The sequence below is a fragment of the Otolemur garnettii genome, unplaced genomic scaffold, assembly GCF_000181295.1.
Source record: "Otolemur garnettii isolate 467f Iridium unplaced genomic scaffold, OtoGar3 scaffold00001, whole genome shotgun sequence".
NCBI classification, from domain to species: domain Eukaryota; kingdom Metazoa; phylum Chordata; class Mammalia; order Primates; family Galagidae; genus Otolemur; species Otolemur garnettii.
The window spans coordinates 65,692,512-65,711,284 of NW_003852396.1; the positions used below are offsets into that span (position 1 = coordinate 65,692,512).

An 18,773-nucleotide genomic window follows, 5' to 3' on the forward strand; every position below is an offset into this window, starting at 1 on the left:
GTTTGGCGGGTCCGGGCTGGGGATTCGAACCCGCCACCTTAGGTGTATGTGGCTGATGCCTTAGCCGGTTGAGCTATAGGCGCCGAGCCCACCTCTCTTACTTAACTGTTGTGTTAAGACATTTATACTCTCCTCTTAATAGATTTTACATGTACCTTTGCATTATGCACAATAGGTGAGGCCCCTCCAATTATCCTCCCTCCACCCAGCCTCTCCCCTCCCCTCCCTTCACCCTCCCCTTCCCACCTTCATTTTGGGCTATAGTTGTGTTTTAGCATTCATGTGAAAGTTTGGGTGGTTTTGTACTAGTACTGAGTGCATTGGATGCTTTTTCTTCCATCCTTGATATACTTTACTAAGAAAAATATGTTCCAGCTCCATTCATGTAAACATAAAAAAGGTAGAGTCTCCATCTCTTTATGGCTTCATAATGTCCCATGGTATACATACACGACAATTTGTTAATCCATTCATGGGTCGATGGGCACTTGGGCTGCTTCCACGGCTTGGCAATTATGAATTCAGTGGCAATAAATATTCTGGTTGCAAATATCTTCTGCACAAGAAAGAGTACAATAAGTAAAGCAAGCAGACAGCCCTCAGAATGGAAGAAGATATTTGCAGTTTATGTTTCTGACAAAGGCTTGGTAACTAGAATCCACAGAGAACTCAAACTAATTAATAAGAAAAGAACAAGTGATCCCATTTCATTGTGGGCAAGAGACTTGAACAGAAGCTTCTCAGAAGAAGACAGGCTCGTGGCCTGAACACATTGTAAGCCAAAAGAATCAAGCAATGGTAAGTCTCTCCACTAAATTTCTCCTACAGTGCTTTTCAACTTGGGTAAAATTCTCTCTTCCATTTTCAACTGAAATTACCAGACTACTCTGATTGTTCAAGGACTCTCCTTAGTAATATAAACTTATAATCTTATATGAAAAGCCTTCTGAGCTACCAGTTTATGAGAGTCTCTCTATCTCTCTTAAGATTAACACAGCAACAATTCTGAACTTTAGTCCTAAGTGACCTTTACCCCATTAACATTTCCTGAAGATCCTAAAGTACTTTTTTTTTTTTGACTAAAGTACTTTTAAGAGGAAATTTATTTCTCAAAATTTACTGTATTAAGTATTTAACAATTACAGTTTTCAATATTCAATTCATTTTAAAATAGCAGTCTTAATCCAAAATATATTAATGTGTATAATATATTTTATAAAGATAGATATGTTTTTCAAAATATGAAAACAATTATGGAAAAATGATATTTTTTTTAAATTTTGAGACAGAGTCAGTCACCCTTGGTAGAGTGCTATGGCATCACAGCTCACAGCAACCTTAAGGGATTCTCTTGCCTTAGCCTCCTGAGTAGCTGGGACTACAGGTGCCCACCTCAACACACACTTAGTTTTTTGGGTTTTTTTTTCAGAGACGGGGGTCTCACTCTTGCTCTGGCAGGTTTTGAACCCATGATCTCAGGCAATCCACCCGCCTCAGCCTCCCATGTGCTGAGATTACAGGTGTGAGCCACTGCGCCCAGGTGGTATCATTTTATATTTTTTATATCTCCTTAATATCATTCATAATAAAGTATCTACTTTTGCATCCAAATTGTTGATTGTTAGAGTTTATGCAAAACATCTGCCCTCAACAAATATGTAATTGAAAAAGCAAAGTGTATTTAAATACATTTTCACATCACTGTAGATTTTTGTCTTTGATTTTACAACCTAAATATGACCGATGTTATTTCTTAAATTTTTTTTTTTGCAATGCAGAATTTTAAATCATATAAGTGACCTCTTTTACCCTTTGTTTATAAAAATTCATTGATGTGTCCTATCTTTTGAAAGGGTCTTGTATTCACTCATGCTTTCATAAACTCAAACACTGGTCTTCTGGAAAACAGTAGTTCACAGAATTATATAAATCTCCCAGATGTAAATACATATAACTCATTATAAAAATATTACAAATCACATGAGCTAATATCACCATCAATTTCATGGAATTTTTTTTTATTTTTTGCTCTTGGGAAGCACTTACGATCATAGTGACAAATACGAAGTTACCAAAATTCCCATTTTTACTTGAAAGTTTAGATTTTATCAATGGCAAAAACCACTACCACTCTTTCCTTGATTTTACAGGCTCATTTGTTCATTCAAGGAAAATCTTTGCTAACTATCTAATGATGAATAACCTTAGTTTGCTATTTGTCATTCTGTCAAGTAAAATGGGATAATAATTAGATTATAAAAAACAAGGTAGCTAGTTATATCATAAAGGTTCTATGACAAACACACTGATTGATCTCTGAATAAGTACAGATTTATATAAAAAAATCTATTACTTCAAAGACATCTGGAAAACACAAGAACCTTTTCCATTGCTTGTTTAAAAAATATTGTCATCCCATATCACATAGCCTCTAGAAAATTCTGTTATACACCCATGTAATAATAAGTATGAAAAAAACACTTTCATTCTTAATATTATTATGAAGAATAATAGTCTTGACCTCTTAGGCAACCATACCCTCCAGCTAACATTTGAGAAAAGTTGGACCAGAACAACTGTGAAAATTAGAAATTTAATTTAGCTTAGTTATTATTCCAGGTAATATTGGGAGTATTAGATTTATATCCATTTCTGTATAAATCTATAAGCCAATCAGAATAAAGTTGCTGTAAGTTATCTTGTAATATGATTTAGTACTACTTTCTTTCATACTCACAGGAGGTGGTATAAAGGCCATTCTATTTATCTCTGTAGCAGACCTACAGAGATCTTAGAGATTTGACCCAGACTGAAGTAAATAGAAACACAAAAAGTCAGGCCCAAATCTCAACAACTTGTATCCTTTGCAGTGGGCAGTAAATAATCACATACTAAAAGAAAATAGGCTAAAAACTTGAATATTTGCTATTTCTTACTCAACGATGAATAGGTCCCATCATAGGCTTAACTGAGAATCACATAAAGCACATTTGCTCTCACCAACCGGAAATAAATTAACAGTTGTATGTAAATCGGATTGACATACATCCAGAGTGGCTCTTCACTATGCACATGAGACAGCCAGTTGGTCCAAGATAAGACACAGATTATGAAAGGGATTTGGCCATGACTGTTAATTAGGCAACACACAAGCATAATAACATACTTAATGAGATTTTTAAAATCAAAAGCTCCAATATTAGTAGAAAGAAAAACACATAAAAAAATTAGAAAGTCATCAAAATAAAGTTCTATTATATTGAGAACCATTTTAAGGGCTAGGAAAAGATTTGCTGTGTCTTAAAGAGCTTGTAAGGTGCAATACTTAGACAAGGTAACATAATTGATACTAGCAGGTAAGTTTATTGAAATTTCTGTGCCTCTGCAAATCTGTCAAATTAGTGTTCAAAAGTTTGAAATGTGATTAAATATATGTCAAGCTTATTCAACTAATTAATTAATACGTTTGCTCAAAGGACATTTTGGAGAACATAGTATTTATAGCCTACTTGGGAAAGAATTCTGAAATCTATGTACTAAGTTGAAGACAATTCTTTAATAACATGCAGGGGTATAAAATATAAACTTATAATTTTGACAATAATATTTTGAAAAATGGTTATTTGCATTCTTACTAAACAAATGTACAAGTTAACGTGTTTCTTCAGCTTTATAAACCCTTAATTGATAGCAAATGGTAAGTCAAACAAAGGCAAATTCTTCCATAAAATAAATTTTTCTTAGGTGATTTAAATAATTATTAAGTGAGATAATTAAAGGTCATACTGTTCTTTTTGTCTAACTTGTAAAATTTAAATAATTTATCATGTGTTATAATTTTCAGTAAACATATATTTGCAATAACACAGTACATCATAAAAATTTAAAAAGCAAATTGTCTAAAACGTTGTGTACCCACTCAAATAATTACTGAGAAAAGGAAAATTTTTTACATATATTTTGGGTCGTCTCAGGTTAGAGAAAGTTCAAATGACAATATATCCAGTCTTCATTCTTTCAGGTCTTACAGAACCAATTTCACTGTATTTGTCATCCTAGAAATAGTAGGAACAGGTGGGCTAATCCTGGGATTGAATGGTAAAACAAAAAATAAAACTAGAAGCCTTTTGCAAAAATAGAATAATAATATTGTAAATGTATATCAAATGACAGAGTTTAAAACTAAGAGTAATAAAACTTATCTAGTTCTCTATCATCTCTTGAAGTCATATGTGGAAGTTCAAAATCATTAAAGCCATGGAGTTAAGGATTTATAACCCAAGATTCAATCGAATAAATAATTAGGGCTTAGCTTAGATACAGAACCATCTAAATATTCTTGTTTGTGTGGTAAACAATGTACTATAAATGATGAGAATTCTAGTTTTCTCTTATAATTGGTATAAATCCAGGCAATGAAAATTTTAGTTATTGACATAAGACGAAAATGAAGGCTGTGTGTTGTGCTGATTCCATTCCAGTACCAAAAATACAATTCTTGTTGGTTGTAATCTAAAATTTTGAAGCTAAAATTAAAGCCCTTTGTGTCACTCCATCTATTGTCATGATATGGAATATTTCATGATCAGATTTATTATGTCTTGTCACTAATAATAAACATTAGGACATTTGACCAGTCATTCCTAGAATCTTCAGTATAATCTACAGGTTTAATGGCTGACCATTTGTCTCAAATTCCTTATCTTACTTTATTCTAGGTCCCAAGACAGAAAATTGTCATACTTCCTTTGCACCTATACAATTTTATTATTAAGACAGAAGATCCTTCCTTTCACAGTACTCTCTCTAAATTGCCCTTGGTTGGGATTGTCTCCTGTGGCTCTGTGGTTAGGACTCAGGCCATATTCACTGGGGCTGGTGGGTTCGAACCTGTCCCGGTCTGCTAAAACAACAATGACCATGACAACAAAAATATATCCAGGCACGTTCCAGTAGTCCCAACTATGTCAGGGGCTGAGGCAAGAGAATCATTTAAACTCAAGTGTTTGAGGTTGCTGTGATCTGTGACGCCACAGCACTCTACTGAGGGTGACATAGTGAGACTCTGTCTCAAAAAAAAAAAAAAATCGCCCTTACTTGAACTCACATAAAGAAATTGCATTTGACACTCATTATAGATTATCTGGAGGGAAAGTAAAGAAAATGATGTTTAGAAAAGGGGAAAAAATAATTAAAATCAGAAGGAAAAAAGTAAACCTTTTACAAAGGGGTCCTTACATGGTCAGCCTGCTTCCAAAATTCCACGTGATTTGAAGTGTGCCCTCCTACAAGATTTTGGAGACATAGAAAGTGTTTAAAAAATCCATAGTAATAGTATGACTAAAAAATCCATCTAACCCCTTTAAGGAAAAAGAATAAATGTCCTTTCAGGGTTTGTTTTGCCTCTCTAAATTCAGTCAACCTCTCCCCATCCTTCCTTCCATCATCAGTATCTGGAAGATAAACTGAGACACAATTACATCAGTGAGAATAAAGCTAGCTGTGTAACAAACAAGGCTTTGTGATTGAACAGGCCTGGGGAACAATTACGGAGCTACTTTGTCACAATTGCTAATAAGCTAAGCCCATTTATCAAGGCCATCACACCAAGAAAATAAGAAACTTCATCATTTCACAGACTTCCTATAAACCAGTAAGGACCAAGATCAAAAACCAGTCTGTTGTTCAAATGCTCGGTTTATTTCTTCTGACAATGACCACATCAATAATATGTAGAAGTGCTCGGCCATACTGAAATCCCAAGCTTTTAGTCTATGTAACTTATTTTAATCAAATTCCATCCCCTGAAGATTTTATCCTCTGTACATTAAGTAAAATCTTCCCAAGATCCTTCCCACACCTTCTATCTAGTAATAAAAATGCACGTATGTATGTGCAACTGATTTAAGTCAGAGGTGAAAGTAAAGGGTAAACAAGAAGAGACAGCATTTTAAATAAATGTTGCTAGGTGAGCAACATTTTAATTAAATACAAGGATTTCGGGGGTTCATTTGTTAATTTAATAGCTGTTTACATAATTTTAAAATAAAATTTACTGTATTTGTGTCATTGATATGAGAAACAGCCTCAGAATTTGTGTAAATAAGACTGGATTCTGCAAAGGTCACTTCCTTGTCAACTAGGAAGTGACAGTTAGTCCTATTAGTCCTTCTACTCTTTGCAATTAAATTCTATTATTGGCTCAGCTCCTGTGGCTCAAGTGGCTAAGGCGCCAGCCACATACACCTAAGGTGGTGGGTTCCAATCCAGCCCGGCCTGCCAAACAACAATGATGGCTGCAACCAAAAAACTAGCTGGGCATTGTGGCGGGCGCCTGTGGTCCCAGCTACTTGGGAGGCAGAGGCAGGAGACTCACTTGAGCCCAGGAGTTGGAGGTTGCTGTGAGCTGTGACTTTACAGCACTCTACCAAGGGTGATAAAGTGAGACTATTTCTAAAAAAAAAAAAAAAAGTTCTATTATTGTTTTGGCTCATTTTTTTCACAAATTCTTTGTATTGTATTTCTCTTTATCCTGACTTTTCTTGAATTTGCCCATTGATAAGTTCTGTTTTTACTACTATAAAAGAAAGAACATTAATTAATTAACCTACTGAGTTTTCTCCTTCTAAATTAAATTTCCCTCTTGATGAATAGTATTCAGCATTGCCTCCCTGTTGGTTAAATCTTTCTAAATTTCTTAATTCCCTGTTAAAAGAACATTTATGAATATGAATTGTATGTATTTTTTTTCCTTAACAGCAGGCATTTCTTTCTCATAGGTATGGAGCTGGGAAGTTGAAGCTCAAGATGCCAGCCGATTCGGTTCCTGTGCAGGGCCCACTTCCTGGTTTGCAGACAGCCGCTTTCTCACTGTTTCCCCACTTGGCAGAGGGAAAGCAAAGGTCTTCAAATTATGAAAAATTCAGTTCTTTACATTTTGATCTGTAGCTTTAATTCAATCCCAATCAAAATCTTGGAAGGGTAAGGGTATGTGTGTGTGTATGTGTAAGTAAATAGTTGATTCTAAAATTTTTGTTGAAATTGTCATGGCCCCAAATACCCAAAGAATACTTCATTCCTTAACAATGAAGACCCAAACTAGACACCACTAGACAGCAATCTCTGTTATAAAGTTATAATTATCAAGAGGGTGCTGCAATGGAAAAAGAATACACAACTAACCAATGGTACAAAATAAAGACACCTACATGTGGGGTCAACTGATTTAAGACAGGGGTGACAGTAAACTGTAAAAGAGAAAGGATAACATTTTCTTTTTTGCTTTTTCTTCTTTTCTTTTCTTTCATTTCATTGAGACAGAATCTCATTCTGTTGGCTGGGTAGAGTGCTGTGGCTATCGTACACCATCCTCACACTCTTGGGTTCAAGTGATCCTCTTGTCTCAGCCTCCCAAGTAACTGGGACTACAAGTGCCCCCCTCAACACCTGGCTAGTTTTTCTATTTTTAGTAGATATGGGGCGTCTCTCTTGCTCAGGCACAGGTCTCAAACTCCTGAGCTGAAGCAATCTACCTGGCTTGGCCTCCCACAATGCTAGGACTACAGGCATGAGCCACTGTGCCTGGCCAAAGATAGTATTTTAAACAAATGCACTGGGTAAGCTGAATGTCTACAGGGGAAATATAAAAATTTTGTGGGTGTATTTTTTCATTTTTTATTCTTTATTTTTCCTAGTATGTAAGTGCAAAATGAGAAGGAGAGCAGAAAAAAAATCAAAACTACTGCCGACTGGAAGTACTTCACATATATTTTTTTCTTTAATCTTCATAGCAACTATTAAACCCATTTTAAAAATGAGGAATCTGAGGTTCTAAAAGGTTAAGTCACACACTATAAGATGTAGCTAGCATGATTATTACAATAGGTTTTTATAACCTCTGCCACCCACAGCTCAAGAAAATATATTAATAGCTCTGGCAGATTAAATGTGGAAAATGAAGAAAAGGCAAACATTAAAGAAAGATTTCAAGCAATATTTTCCAAGGGGCACATCATGCTTTCAGGAGACTAGAGAATATAGTGCACACAAATAAAAAGGGTTGGCTTCAAGTAAGTTTAGGATGTAATCAAACTCCTTGTCTTTTTTTTTTTTAATTTATCAGGCTTTATTGCCTTTAGCCTTAAATCATAAGCATTTTTGATGCAATGATAACTCTTCAAAAATATCCCTTTAAAAACTACATCACATCATTTCCTATATGTGGAATATAATATCATTTTTTAATTTCAAAATATTGTAGCAGTACAAATATTTGGGTTACATGGTTTACTTTTGTGCCATATGAGCCAAAGTCATAAGTGTAACCATCAGGTGTGAATTTACATTTCCCTCTTCCCCCTCCCACCTGCTTGGTTTCTGTTGAGTTTTACTACCATTTGTTGACACAAATGTTGATCCATTAGTTCCAGTTTAATATTGCATTCATGCAGTATTTGTTTTTTCATTCTTGCAATAAATACTTCATTTAGAAGCATGGTCATTAGCCGGGTGTTGTGGCAGGTGCCTGTAGTCCCAGCTACGTGAGAGGCTGAGGTAAGAGAATTGCTTGAGCCCAAGAGTTTAAGGTTGCTGTGAGCTGTGACACCACCATGCCCAGGACAAGACTCTGTCTCAAAAAAATAAAAAAATAAAAATAAAATAGAAGCATGGTTTCCAGTTCATCTAGGTTGTAGCAAAATATATTATTAGTTTGCCACTTTTTATGGATGAATAGAACTCTGTAGGGTGTGTGTGTGGTATATACATGTACATATATACACAACATTTTATTAATCCATTCATGTATTTGAGGGGCACCTGAGTTGTTTCCACATCTTTGCAGTTGAGAATTGTGCTGCAATAAACACTCAAGTGCACATGTCTGATACAAGGGGTTTTTTCCATTGGGTAAATACCCAACGGTGGGATTGCTGGATCAAATGGAAGCCTATTTTTAATTCTTTGAAATATATCCACATTATTTTTTGTAGAGGCTGTAATAGTTCACAGTCTCAACAGCAGTATATAAGTGTTCCTTACTCTCTGGGTCCACACCACCATTTGTTGTTTGGGGACTTTTGATAAACAGCACTCTCCCTGAAGATATGTGATATCTTGTTGTGGTTTTGATTTGATGATTAGAGATGTTGAGCACTGTTTTTCATGTTTATTGGCCATTAGTGTATCTTCCTTTGAAAAACTTCTGTTCATGTATTTTGCTCACTTTGCAATGGGGCACTTTGATTTTTTTTTTTTTCTGATTTACTTGAATTCTTCATAGATTCTAGGGATCAGCCCTTTTCTCAGAGTATAGCATGTAAATATCTCCCTTTTGGTATGTTGTCTATTCACTCTATTGATAGTTTCCTTGGCCAAAGAAGTTTTTAATTTAATCAAGTCCCATATGTTAATTTCTGTTGTTGCTGTGATTAACTTTGAGGTTTTCTTCATAAATTATTTGTCTAGGCCAGATATCTGTAAGAGTTCCCAACATTTTCTTCTATAATTCTTATCGTTTCATGTCTTATGTCTAAGACATGAATTAGTTTTTGTGAGTGGTAGGAAGTACAGACTGTGTTTCAGTTTTCTACAAGTGCTATCCAATTTTTGCCATCACCATTTAATGAATAGAATTTCTTTTCCCTGGTGTATGTTTTTAATATGCTTTGTCAAAGGCGAGATGGCAATATGAAGATGTTTTCATACCTAGGTTCTCTGATGTAATCCAGAGGTCTAGGTCTCTGTTTTGGTGACACTACCATGCTGTTTTGGTTATTATAGCCTTGTAGTTTAGCTTGAAGTCTAGTAGAATAATGTCTCTAAATATATTTTTATTGCTAAAGGTTGTTTTGTCTATTAAGTGCCTTCTCTAGGTCTGTAAAATAATTAAATTGTCATTTTAATGGAGATTGCATTGAATCTGTAGATCACTTTGGGTATTATCGATGTTTTAACAATATCAATTCTGCTGCTGAGCATGAGCATGATATCTTTTTCCATTTGTTTATATCCTCTGCAGCTTCATTCCTCAGTGTTTCACAGTTCTCCCTGTAAAGGTCCTTCACTTTCTTTGTCCCTAGTTATTTCATTTTCTTTGTTGCTAATGTGAAAGTTATCGAGTCTTTACTTTGATTCCCAGGTTGATTATTGTTGGTGTATTGAATTCCACTGATTTGTATACATTGATTTTGTAGCCTAGGACATTGTTGAATTTATTTATCAATTCCAGAAGCCTCCAGGAAGAATCTTTGAGGTTTTCTAGATAGCCATAAGATCATATTGTCATCCAAGATTGATCATTTGACCTTTTCCTTCCCCTTGATTTCCATCTCTTGTTTGATTGTTCTGGTTAGGGCTTCTCACACTATGTTGAGTAAAAGTGGTAATAGTGGGCAGCTTTGTCTAGTTCCAGTTCTAAGTGGGAACATTTTCAACTTTTCCCCATTCACTATGATGTTGACTATAGGTTTGTTGAATGTGGCTTTATAATTTTGATGTAAGTCTCATCTATGCCCATTATGTTAAGTGTTATCATAAAATGATGCTGATTTTCATCAAATTATTTTTCTGTATTTATCAGGAAGACATTATGGGCTTTGTTTTTGATCCTGTTTAAATGCTGAGAATTACATCTATAGATTTGTGTATGTTAAACCATCCTTGTATCCCTGGAATGAAGCCTGCCTGGTCATGGTGAGTTATTTTTTTGATTTGCAGCTGAATTCAGTGTCCTAGGATTTTATTGAGAATTTTTGCATCTATCTCCATGAGGGAGATTGGTCTGTTGTTGTTGTTGTTGTTTTCTTGTCATCGTGTTCTTTATTGGCTTTGGCATCAAAGTGAATTTGTCTTCATAATATGAATTATGGAATAATTTTTGCGGTACAGATGGCTGTTCTTTGTAGATCTGGTAAAATTTGGGCATGGAACTGGTCCAGGACTTTTATTTTTGTTGGAATATTTTTATTGCTGTTTTAATTTTGGCACTTGGTCTGTTCAGAAATTTTATTTCTTCCTGATTGAGCCTAGGGAGGCTGTGTGTTTCTAAGGATTTTTTCATTTCCTCCACATTTTGAACTTTATGTTCATAGAGATCTTCATAGCATTCAAGGATGGTATGTGACTTCACCTTTTCACTTCTGATCGAACTTAGTAGAGTCCTTTCTTTTCTGCTTCTTTCTAGTCTAGCCAGAGCCCTGTCAATTTTATCTTTTCAAAGAACCAACATTTTATTTGATTCATCTTTTGTATAATTCTTTTGTTATAGATTTCTATCAGTTCTGCTCCAATCTTAGTTATTTCTTTCCTTCTGCTGGGTTAAGAATTGGTGTCTTCCTCCTTTTCTAGTTCCTTTACAGAATTCATTCGATTTTTGATTTGTGATCTTTCTGTCTTTTGGATATAGGGATTTATGGCTATAAATTTTCCTCTCAGGATTGCTTTAGCTGTATTCCGTAGATTTTGGTAACTTGTGTTCCCTTTATCATTTACTTCAAAGAAACTTTTGATTTGCATTTTAATTTCCTCCTTAACAGAATTATTGTTCAGTGGCTTTGTGCAGACATGAATGTATCTGTTGGAATAATTTCTAATTTTATTCCACTGTTGTCTAAGGAGATATATGGTATAATTTATAAGTTTTTAACTTCTTGAGACATGTTGTGGGGCTAGGATGTGATCAATCTTAGAGAATGTTCTATGTTCTATGAGCTGATGAGAAGAACCTATATTCAGTGAATTGGGGACAGAATGTTCTGTAAATGTCTGTTAGGCTCATTTTTTCTAGAGTTATGTTTAAGTCCACTGTTTCTTTGTTTATTTTCTGTTGGGAGGATCTGTCCATTCAGGTATGAAAATCCTGAGGTATTATGGTGCTGCTGTATATCACTTTGTTGAGATCAAGTAAAATTTGCTTTGTGAATCTGGGCACATCTGTGTTAGGTCCATAAATATTTAAAATGTTTATGTCTTCTTGTTGAATTGTACCCTTTACCCTCATACATTGAGCATCTTTGTCTTTCTTTACTTTTGTTGATTTAAAGTCTATATTATCTGATATGTGAAATGCTACACTAGCTTTCTTTGGATTTCCATTTGAATGGAATATTGTTTTCCATTCCTTCACATTGAGTCTAAATGAATCTTTATGGGTTAGATGTGCTTTTAAGTTAGATGTGCTTCTAAGGACAGAAGACACTTGGCTTCTATTATTTTATTCATGGAGTCAGCTTATTTCTCTTGAGTGAGGCGCTCAAGCCATTGGTTTTTATTAAAAGAATGCATATATGGAATAGATTTATTTTCACTTGTCAAATAGAACTTTATTGCTGTGTTTAACCTCTTCAGTCATTGTGGTTACTAGGCTCTGGCTTCTAGCTTTTGGGTGATTCTACACTGGTGAGTGTCTCTTGTGCTAATCCACCAGTTCTGAGTATTTCCTGCAAGACAGATCTGGCCTGGTATTTGAAAACTCCCTCCACATTTGCTTGTCTGTAGAATCTCTCTTTCATTTGACTTTGGATAGGTTGAATACTATGTGTCTTAGAGGTGTCTCGTTTGCTAGAAATTTCCCCTGAGTTCAATGACCATCTTATATCTAGATAGCTGAATCTCTGTTGATACTAGGACCATTTTCTACCATAATTCCCTCAATTAGATTTTCCATGCTTTTAGCACTTTCTTCATCCCCCTCAGGTATACCTATAGTTCATATAGTCTCATAGTTCTCTATCTTTCTACGTGATTGATTTGCCTTTTTTGTTCTCTTCTCTGTGTTTTTAAATGATTGGGTTAGCTCAAGAGCCCTGTCTTCAAACTCTGGGATTCTTCCTTCTCTTTGGTTTGATCTGTTGCTGAAACTCTCTACTGCATTTTGAAAATCCCTGACTCACTCTTTCATCTCTCTAATTTCTATTATGGGCTTCTGAATTTTGTCATGTTTTTCAGTAACTTTTTTATTAATTTTCTGAAATAATTTCTGGGTTTGTATTTGTTGTTTTTCAACTTTCTCTTCCTTTCTAGTTATCTTATTTGCCATCTATATCCTGAATTACATTTCTGTCATTTCAGAGTTACTGCAATAGCTTTGTGATTCCTGGGGATATTAAGCTGTTTTGCTTTTTCTTATACCCAGCTTCTTTTGCTAGTTTCTTCTCATTGAAACCTGTCTTCTGAATTCAGGGCTAATAGGTTTTCAGTGTTCTTGTTACTGGGAATTCTCTAGCTAGTTGTAGGATATTCGTGTTGAGAGTTGGGTAAGATGTTCTTCACTGAGGCTGGGGTTGTGAGGATTGCTTTACTTAGGATCTCCCATTGTGGATAAGGTTGTTATGATTTCTGGGTTGTGGGTGTTTGCTCAAAGTAAAAGATAGTTTGCTCATGACTTGAGGCTTTGGGGTCCCTATTGGGGTGTTGTTCTTTGGAGCAATTCTTATAGTTTCTTTAATGGTGGAGGGTCTGTGTAGCATTTGGGAGTACAAGTGAAGTGCCGGAGACATGAGATTTGTGTCTCAAGCCCCATGAGAGTTCTAGAGACACAGAGGTAGAGCCTCAGACTCAAGAATGAGAGTTTCAGAACTAGGATTGAGAAGGAGAAAAAAGAAAAGATTCAGAGCAGAGTCTCTGAGCCAAAAGGAATGGTCTTGTAGATGGCAGGGCTAATGTGATCTGTAGGATTGGGTGAGGGTCAAGCAGGCAAGAGGCGGAAGCCTAGGAAGATGAACTTGAGACCAAGCAAGTGCCAGGCTGCTTTGAAGCCACAGGGTTCCCATAGATGCTGGGTCAGGTGGGTAGAGATCTGTGCTGGCAGTCCAATGTTTACTGAGATCTCTACGTTCCACTCACAACTTGCTGAAGCAGTTGCCCAAAGCCTCTCAAGTTGGAGCCTACTTTCTCCTAACCTGAGGAGTTCTGAGCTGGAACTGGGAGAAGCCACAAATAGAAACTCTGGGCATAGCCTCTGAGCCAGAGGTAAGGTCATGCAAATGACAGACCAATCTTCCCTAGAAGGTTGGGTCAGGGAAAATCAGGCAGGAAGAAGTTAGGGCCTAGATGGTGGATTTGAGGCTGAGAAGCAGCAAGTTGCTCCATAGGCAAGGGGGTCAAGTGACTGTAAGGACAGGTGAGCAGGTATTATTATGAAAATTAATTAATTCATGATCATTAATTAATGATTAATTCTCCTGGTAAGGAAGATACTATGATCATGAAGGTGGTTTTCCCAGGGTGAGGCTCTTCCATTGCACTCTGGATGTGCTGACCCCTGAGATTTCCCCAAATGTGGGAAACTTGACTGCATAATTTGTGGTAGTGGGGGACTGCATTTGCACTCTCCCCTAAAAAAGAAAAATAAAAAAGATTAATTTGAACCTTCTCTATACCTACATTTATTTTATAAGAATATATCCTGAGACATAATTGTCAATAATAAAATGTCTCCTTATTTTGATTTCTCCCCTTCACCAAAGTAATTTTTTAATCTCACCACTTATACTCAATCATTAAGATTATGCAAGAAGCCTGCAGTAGCTCAGGGGCTTTTAGTTTTTCACTAACACAAGACGGAAATGATTAGGAATTCTACTACACACATTGAGCCCCACGAAATGGGAGCATCATCACTCTTAACACCATAACATGGCTCCCCTGAGCTGCCAGTTGAAGAGGAACCCTTGGAATATCTATGCTCTCTCTAGCCAGAGGAACCCCATAAAGCCACAGATTACTTTTGATACATTAGAATTAAATTTATTATAAAGGTACAATTACTAAGTAGTAGGAACGGGGTTATTTTAAATACAGTGCTTAGAAAATTGGCTGAAAAAAATACCATCAATCCATGAATGGATTAACAAACTCTGGTGTTTGTATACCAAGGAGTACTATTCAGCCATAAGAAGAAATGGAGACTTTACATCTTTTGTGTTTACATGGATGGACTGGAAATGCATTCTTCTTAGTAAAGTACCTCAAGAATGGGAAAAAATATCCACTGTACCCAATTCTAATATGAAACAAGTATATAAAATATATGCCCACATGAAAGATAAAACACAAATATAATCTAGGAAGAGGAAGGAAGAGAGGAGGGGTAGAAGGGAGGGTGATTGGGGGAATCTCACCTAATGTGCATGATGTAAGGGTGTTAAACAATGTCTCCTGCGTGAAGAGCTCAACTACAACTTGCACTTTACCTTAAAATTGAAAACAATGTAACTTAAATCTGCGTACCCTCATATTAATTTGAAAATTAAATTAAATTTGAAATTAAAAAACAGAAAATTGGCCTAAAAAAAAGCTAGATTATTATTTTATTTATATCACAGACCAACTACATTTTCCTCAATAAATTTAAAAGTTAAATAAAGATTGTAATCTTAAAACATTAAAACAATATAAACAAAGTATAAAACAATGACCCTCTGCTGGAAAAAAAAATAAAGAAATGAATTGGTTCATGTATTTACATGCACACTTAAAAATAATTGAGACTCCAGAACAGCTGCAAATAACATTGAATGATTAAAAATAAGCTAGGAAATTTTGTAACAAATAGGACAAAAAATACATCATTTAATAATATAAAATGTAATAAACCTAAAATCATTAAAATATACAAGAGTAGAATTAGATGAAAAAATTAGTATTTTTTAATGAAACATTGTTTTAATACTAATCCAATTATTTAATTTAAAATAACTGAATATTGAGTTTCCAAAAAAAAAAAAATAATAATAATATTCATTTTATTCAAGGGCATACTGAAAACAGGACATCCCACTGCTGATGGGAAGATCAAATTGAGGTACCATCCTGAGGATAATTTGGGGAAACTTTACAAATAGGACAGAAATATATTCTATCCTCTGTCTCAGAACTACACTTCTCAAGAATCCAATCTGAGGAAAATGCATAGGTGTAGACTTAGGTATAGAATAGGTATTATAAAACTGTTTTCTTTAAAAAGGGAATCAACCTATGAAATAATAGGAGTGATCATTCAATAATTTATGTTGCCCTTGTAATACTATGTTATTGGTATTGGTATTGGTAACTAGTTTATTTATATTTCTGAAGAATATTTAATACAGGCTAATGCTCAAACAAGTATTGAATTTTGAGCAAAAGATGCAATAATGTGTTTATAAATTATTAATGCCAATTTTATAACTAAATATGATAAATATTAAGACATTTATTTCCGTTTCTATCTACATTATTCTCTATCCATTTACCTATTTATTATCCACTTCTATAGAGAAAAAGTCTTCAATGTAGCAGTGTTAATCTCTGGATGGGTAACTTAAATTCCTTTTTATGCCTTTAATGTCCAAAATTTTTAAGGAAAGATTTATCCCTTTTAAAATCAGAAATAAAATTTTAATTATTATAGTCAAAATAACTGGACTTATAACTCAGGTTTTTTTACAAAAATCACATTGGATTGTCTTTGTATATTTTGTACATAGTAGCCTGGAATTAAACACAAATCAAATTAATACAAAGATATAGGACAATTTTTCATATTAATTGATAGACTTTCTAGTTTATATTGGGGGCTATTCATCAATGTATCCTAACATTTAAAATTTCGGCATAACGGTCTTTGCTGTTAAGTCTTTCTATAGCTAATAAATCAGCCTCTCAAAACATAGTTTTTTATGTATATTCTTCTTGCCAAGATCTTCAAGTGTAGCACAACTAAATTACATTGACTTCATGGATCTGCAAATAGCAGGGGGGAGAATATTATTAGACATAAACAAATTAACTTTAAATCATTTCAAGTAAGCAAAAACAACTTGTTAAAATTAGGGTAGACATTGAAACTTTTTAACTTTTGTTTTAGAAATTTATTTTGTGGCATCTGAATACTGTTTCTTTTTTTCCTACAAGTCAAAAAAGTCTACCATGATATAGCCGGTGATATGAAGTTTTTTTTCATTAACTGATCTGCTATGGGTATTTCCTTCATGAACTTCACCATGTCGGCTCATCAGCATCAGGGACACAGGATCTGAGATCTGTCTTTCAATATCACTTGTTTTGTGAAAATCATTTCCCGAAGCTTGGCCAATCACAGCAGAATGCAATTGGATGTACACCAGGATCGAGGCTCTCTGCCAATGTTTCCTTTCTATAAATAGCACTATAAAAAGAAACAGACAAAAATATCTCCAGAATCTGCTTAGATCTTCAAATCAGGGGTCACCTGGAAACTCTTCTCTTGCAGAGATAATTATCAGAATTTGTATACTCATTAAAAAACTTTACAAACAACTCCATTTTGTGTTGCAGATGAACTCAGAAGTGCCTACGTGGGATTTGCAGACATTCTCAGACAAATATCTGCATTACGTTTTCTATGTGATTCGGGGATAAAGACCCACGTTGCTCCTTCTGTTGAGTGACCTTCCGCTCCTTTCTATGAGTAAAAACAGCTCATTTTCCAAAACAGACTTCACAAGCCTCCCTTTGCTCTGAGCTAAGTACTATGTGTCTTCCTGATTTAACTGATTATTACTTTCTTCTGTTTTAAAGTGCTTATTGGCCATCTGCCTATCTTCTTCAAACAAACTCTATTCAGATCCTTCATTTATTTTTAATCAGTTCCTGCCTTTTTATTATTGAGTGGTAAGTGTTTATTACACATTCCCGATGCAAGATTCTTATCAAATATTTGATTTCCAAATATTTTATCTTATTATCTGGCTTGTCTTTTCACTTTCTTGATGCTGTCCTTTGAAGCACAAGGTTCTAATTTGTGTGAAGTCCAATGAATGCCATTTTTCTTTTGTTGCTTAAACTTTTGGTGTCTTATCTAAGAAAGTCACTGCCAATTCAAAGACCTGAGGATAGACATCTATGTTTTTTACAAAGTTTTTCATATTTAGCTCTTACATCTAGAACTTTTATCTATTTTTAATTTTGTCCTTCTTGTTTACGGTGTGAGGGAGGAGTCCAAAACCAACATTATTCTTTTTTATGTATGTGAGTCCCAAACCAACATCATTCTTTTCCAATTGTGCCAGCACCATTGTTTAAAAAGTTACTCCTTACTAGGGTGACCAGACGTTCCCGCTTTTGGCGGGACAGTTCCGCTTTTCAACAATTTGTCCTGAGTAACGCGGCATTTTTAAAAAGTCCCGATTTTTGGAAAGAATGCACGAATGGGCGGTAGAACAAGAAGGCAATATACGGTTTTCGGCTGCCATGTGGCTATTTCGCCAGAATATGAGTTTTATATTATTTTTGTTAATTTTATAATGTTAAACTGTAATAACAAATAATTGCTGAGAAGTGATTATCGAGAACTGCTTATCAAAGTTTGCATTGTTGTCAGGCCCCGCCCTGCCCCCCAGCCAGGTTGTCCCACCTTACAGATGTCAAAATCTGGTGACCCTACTCTTTACATATCAAATGGTCTTAAAACATTTGTCAAAAATCAATTGATTAAAAATGTTAAATTCTCAACACCCTCTATGAGTGGACAAGAGATTCGAACAGAAACTTCTCTGAGGATGACAGACAAATGGCTAACAAACACATGAAAAAATGCTCATCATCTTTCAGCATCAGAGGAATGCAAATGAAAATCACTCTAAGGTATCACATAACCCCAGCAAGATTAGCCCATATCACAAACTCACCAAATACTAAATGCTGGCGTGATGTGGAGAGAACGTGTGGAACATTTCCACACTGCTGATGGGATTGCAAACTAATACAGACTTTTTGGAGAGGACTATACAGACTGCTCAAAGATCTAAAAGTAG

At 35.0% G+C, this 18,773-nt stretch overlaps 1 non-coding gene across 1 annotated transcript; it reads left to right on the forward strand.

The window, feature by feature from the left end:
• Window positions 1-14,172: 14,172 nt before the first annotated feature.
• On the forward strand, window positions 14,173-14,334 carry LOC111724652. Its single transcript, XR_002772916.1, has one exon. It is a non-coding gene; the product is annotated as a U1 spliceosomal RNA (small nuclear RNA).
• Window positions 14,335-18,773: the final 4,439 nt, after the last annotated feature.